Source organism: Manacus candei, unplaced genomic scaffold (assembly GCF_025592945.1).
Source record: "Manacus candei isolate 608988 ecotype Guabito, Panama unplaced genomic scaffold, ASM2559294v1 h1tg000015l, whole genome shotgun sequence".
In the NCBI taxonomy this organism is placed as follows: domain Eukaryota; kingdom Metazoa; phylum Chordata; class Aves; order Passeriformes; family Pipridae; genus Manacus; species Manacus candei.
The window spans coordinates 1,904,048-1,910,047 of NW_026138063.1; positions in this window are offsets into that span (position 1 = coordinate 1,904,048).

Sequence of the window (6,000 nt, forward strand, 5' to 3'; positions counted from 1 at the left end):
GAGAGCCCTTTGTCCCATCCCTGCTCTCCTCCTGCCTGGTCACCACATTGGAGCCACAGCATCTGCACCCACAGGCAGGAGGAGATTAAAGGGATGGATGAGAGAGTAGAAAAAAAAAAAAAAAAAAAAAAAAAAAAAAAAAAAAAAAAAACCAAAAAAAACCCCAAACCCAGAGATGAGAAACTCTGCAGGGTGTGAAAACTGAAAGTGAGAGAGAAAGAGCTCCCGAAAGTGCCAGCAGCCCACGGGCACCGCTGGCACGGCCCGTTACTCACCCGGTGCTTTCAGGGCTGGGGACAGAGCAGATGCAGCTCAAGGGTGAGCTCGGGGTTCCTGGAGTCATAGAGTCAGAGAATCAGCTGGGTTGGAAGGGACCTCTGAGATCATCCAGTCCAACCCTTGATCCAACCCCGCTGTGGTTCCCAGCCCATGGCACTGATGCCACATCCAGTCTGTCCTTAAACACCTCCAGGGATGGAGAATCCACCACTTCCTTGGGCAGCCCATTCCAATGGCTGAGCACCCTCTCTGCAAAGAAATTCTTCCTAATATCCAACCTACACCTCCCCTGGCACAGCTTGAGACCCAGCCCTCTTGTCTTGCTGATCATTGCCTGGGAGAAGAGACCAACCCCCCCCGGCTCCCCCCTCCTGTCAGGGAGTTGCAGAGAGTGAGGAGGTCTCCCCTGAGCCTCCTCCTCTCCAGGCTGAGCCCCCCCAGCTCCCTCAGCCTCTCCTCACAGCACTTGTGCTCCAGTCCCTTCCCCAGCCTCGTTGCTCTCCTCTGGCCCTGCTCCAGCCCCTCCATGTCCTTCCTGAGCTGAGGGCCCAGAACTGGACACAGCACTCCAGGGGTGGCCTCACCAGCGCTGAGTCCAGGGGCAGAATCACTTCCCTGGCCCTGTTGGCCACCCTGTTCCTGAGCCAGGCCAGGATCCATTGGCCCTCTTGTCCCCCTGGGCACACTCTGGCTCCTGTTCAGCTCCCTGTCCATCCCCACTCCCAGCTCCCTTCCTGCCTGGCTGCTCTCCAGCCCCTCTGGCCCAGCCTGGAGCTGCCGGGGGTTGTTGTGGCCAAAGGGCAGGACCCGGCCCTTGGCCTGGTTGAACCTCATCCCCTTGGAATCAGCCCAACTCTCCAGCCTATCCAGGTCCCTCTGCAGAGCCCTCCTGCCTTCCAGCTGATCAACACTCCCCCCCAGCTTAGTGTCAGCTGCAAATTTGCTGATGGTAAGTCCTGGGGTGATGGGCAGGAGAAGGCACAGCTGAAGGGTGAGCTCAGGGGTTCCCAAAATCCTGGGGTGACAGGCAGGAGAGGCATCACCACCCTGTGCTCTGCTGCAGGAGCAGGGGATGCCCAGCCCATGGCACCCACCGAAGCTCCATCCAGCCCATGATGCTCCTCCAGGAGCTTTTTATTTCTATTAATGCCATGAAACTTGGAAACAAACCCCACAGGGCTGATGGGGAGTTTTACCCCCATGGAGTCATATAGTCATGGAATGGTTTGGGTTGGAAGGGACCTTAAAACTCATCCAGTGCCACCCCCTGCCATGGGCAGTGACATCTTCCTCTAGCCCAGGTTGCTTCAACCTGGATGGGACAGCCACAGTTTCTCTGGAAAACCTGCTCCAGGACCTCCCCACCCTCCCAGGGAAGAATTTCTCCCCAGTATCTACTCCTCTCGTGTCAGTGGGAGAAGTTTCCTGCCCAAAACACACCCATTCCAACACCTGTGTGCTTTTTAGGGAGCCACAACCCCTATCCAGGGAGCACCCACCCGCTCCATCCCTTTCCCAGGAATGGTTCTACCTCAGAAAGTGGATTCAAGCTTTGGAGCAGAGCCTGCAAATAACATCCTCTGCATCTGGATGATCCCTCAAGGACACAGAGCTGCCAGGCTGTCACCAGGAAGCCAATTCCAGGGCCCAGCAGTGGAGAGCAGAGATGCTGCAGGACATGGTGGGACCATGGGGAAAACTGTGGGAATTCCAGCAGCACCTGGAAGAGAGAAGAGCCAAGACATGCAGGTGATTGTCCCAGGATTTTACAGGTTCCAGCACCCAACTGCCAGGGCAGGAAAGCTTCAGAAGCACCATTTGATCCCACACTGATGAAATCTCAGCACAAGCAGCTGTTTGGGATGATGTGTTTCAGGGGATTCCACCATGAATAAGCACCAAGAGCCAAAAAAACACCAGGAAAGTTCCTTTCAAGTCTTCACTCTCCTGTTTTATGGAGCCATCAGCTCCCAACCCAAACCAGAGACAACACCTCTGTCAGGGAGGCTGTTCTGGTGATAAATCTGACCCTGGATCTTCCAAAAAGAAAATCATCCAGGACTTTGATTCAATATGATTCAATATTCCACGTGTTCTGAGAGGGGCAAATAGTGTAAAAACTAGTTTTATTTGTTGAATAATAAATCCAGAAATCCTATTCCACACAATATTTTGCCATTATTTCTATGTAGCAACTAGTTAACTGTCAGCTGGGCTGGGATTTAATCTTTCTGCAGCTTTAATTTCTGTATGTATATAATTATTCCATAATTATACACACTAAAATATTGCCTAATTATAATCACAGGAAATAAGACTCCCCTACAAATAACCAAACTCTTCCCATTAAATATTTGTTACTACACGACCTTCACAGAGGATTTGGTTTGTTCATGGGGAAAACTCACTTAATTTTATATATTACAGCAGAAATGACACCACACAACGAGAGATCCAGGTGGGAAATATCCCTAAACATCATTTGCCTCATAGAAATTTTGGACTGTGTGTAGATGGTCTTCATTTACCTCGGTCTTGGAGGGGAACACGAAGGCAAAAATGAGATTTGTATTTATTAGAGGGGAGAGGAGCCAAGCCAAGACTGAAACAAAGGGCCAGCCCCAATTTCCAGGAACCTCCCTGTTTTTTAGAAGAGTGTGGCTGGAGAAGATCCTATTTCTCAGCACTTGCCTGTACAGCCCTCAAAACCCAACTGAGCTCAGCCCCTGCAGTTTGGGGTTTTTTTGCTAAAGGGGTTTCTTTCTTATTTCTGTTTTCCCTTTCTTTTTCAAGCAGGATTTTGAAGTATTGATTTGCTCGAGGGCAGCCGAGCCAGGAGCAGGGTTTCCCCTAATTTTGATGACAACAGAGTTAAAATGCAGTTTAACAGCAAGACCAGATATGGTTCTTATTTTTCTCTGGGTGTGGTATCAGCAAAAAACGTTTTAAAATTGAAATTGTTCTTTAAAATTGAAATGAAGCCTGTGGAATTACATTTTCTCATGTGAAATAATACATCTTCTAACTGCTTTAATAGACCTTAGTATGCAATTACTGCACAGTATCTCTAAATAAGCAGATGATACAGCCCTGTCTTTCTGGTTTTAATAATAAATTCATCACTCCACCTTTATAATCCTTCATTTACCTGATGAGATCAGGCACCTGAGATCAAGACACAATACCTTTATTACATCTAACTCCCCGAGATAATATTAATATTATGTGGCAATCTGTAAATATTATATTTATTTTTATTTATATTATATATATAAATCCGCATATATAGGTATATAAAAATCTGTGTATGTGTATATAAAAATCTATATATATATAAATCTGTATATATATAAATCTGTGTACATCTATATAAAAATCTGTATATATATCTATAAATATATAATATACATATAATATATATATTATATATATTATATTAGTGAGACACTGGCTCAGGTTGCCCAGAGAAACTGTGAGGTCTCTTCTAACCCAAACCATTCCGTGATTCTCTGATTCTAATTCTGATGAGTGGATTTTTTTTTCCTGATAAGAGAAGAAATCCCTTTGAAATCTCCTCCTTCATCTCAAAGAATCCTCTGTTTGACCAGCCTTGAGCATGAATGAATCTTGATAATTACTGTTCATAATAATTATGTTAGAATAAGCTAATGTATGATATATTATGATATATTATATTAAAATATGATACTCTTTGAGCAGTTCTGTGTCTGTCTTCTCTGCTTGGGGCAAGCATGGAGTGGGAAGCAATGCTCTAATGGAATGGGAATAATTCTGGATCTATGGGTCAGGCTTTGATGTTCCTTTGTGTTTATATCATAGAATCATAAAATTACGGAATGGTTTGGCTTGGAAAGGTCCTTAAAGCCCATCCAGTGCCACCCCCTGCCATGGGCAGGGACACCTTCCACTAGCCCAGGGTGCTCCAAGCCCCATCCAACCCAGCCTGGAACACTTCCAGGGATGGGGCATCCGCAGCAAGGATTATAGGATATACATAAAAGATAAAATTAGGATATATTCCAATTTCTCAGTGAATTAAACCCACCCTATGTCTCAGCAACACATTACCCAACTCTCAGGCTGAGGGACCAGCGGCCAGGAAAGCTCCCCTGCTTTGGAAACACTTGGAACAACGGGACATTCCTGGCACTCAGAGACCTCTGAAGGCATTTGAGCTAAATATTCCCCCTTTTGGACAAAGAACTCCCGCTAAAATCCCACAGGAACACCATAGAAAAGAAACTGTGCCCCACCTGATGGGAAACCTCGTGTGCTTCTGTGAACGCTGTGACAGAACATCCAGCAGAGAAACCTGGAAAGCCAAAGTGATGCCTTTTCAAGAACAGCCCTGGGAGCACATCCTGAAGTCCTCTTTCACTTTTGGGTCAGAAAAGACTCTTGTCTCTTACACAGGCTGAAAACCACAGCCCACAGAGGAATGACTGGAGCAGAAGTGGAAAACACAGCGAGAAATTGGAAAATGATGCAGCTCTGGGAGCAAAGCGAGTGTCTGGGCACACCACAGCCTTCTTATAGGAAACAAGCTGCCAATTAAAATAAAAACAATCTGAAAATGCAATATAAAACTCTTGATTCATCCTGCTCCCTTCTCCCCTGACAGCAAAAATCCCAGTGACTTCACAGCACACGAAGAGCTTTGTTCAACCTTTTGGCCCAGCTAAGGATGACCATGTGTAGTGAGAGCTGATGGTGAAATATTTGGGTTTTATCCCGAGTAGAGTAGCAAAATCAACTCTTCAGGCAGGTTCTCACAAGTATTCATCAATGAGATCTCATCATTATAGAATGAGAGAATCCTGGAATCATTCAGGCTGGAAAAGAGCTCTAAGACCATGGAGACCAATCATCCCCAGCACTGCCAATCCCACCACTGACCCCTCTCCCCAGCTGCCACATCCACACAGCTTTTAAACCCCTCCAGGGATGGGGACTCCATCACTACCCTGGGCAGCCTGTCCCAAAGCTTGGCCACCCTTTCCATGAAGGAATTTTCCCTAATATCCAATCTAAACCTCCTCTGATGCCACTTGAGGCTGTTCCCTCTTGTCCTGTTGCTTGTTCCTTGCAGGAGACACTGAAATAAAGAATAGAAATGGAAAAGCTTGGAGGGAGACTATTTAAAGGAGCATGGAGTGACAGGACAAGGGGGAATGGCAAGAGGAGGGTTAGATGGGATACTGGGAAGGAATTCTTGGCTGGGACGGGGGGAGGCCCTGGTACAGGTTGCCCAGAGAAGCTGTGGCTGCCCCTGGATCCCTGGAAGTGTCCAAGGCCAGGATGGACAGGGCTTGGAGCAACCTGGGACAGTGGAAGGTGTCCCTGCCCATGGCAGGGGGTGGAACGACACGATCTCTAAGGTCCCTTCAACCCAACCTGCGATTCCACGATCCCGTGATTCCATGGAAAGCTTATCCACGTCCCGCACACCAGCCCTATTTTTCGGTCACTCCTGCGCTCCAAGGGCACAGTCCCGAGGGCAGGAGCTCCAGCGCTGCCCCGCAGCACCCCCGGCCGGGCTCAGCGCGGGATCCCCGCCCCCCCCCGCCGGGATTCCCGGTCCCGCCGCTCTCGGGATGAGTCGCGGCTGCCCCCGGGCCGGGGGGAGGGAGGAGCGCCGGGGGAACTCCCGCTCCGGAGCCCCTATAAGAGCCGGGCCCGGCCCGCTCCGACAGCAGCGGG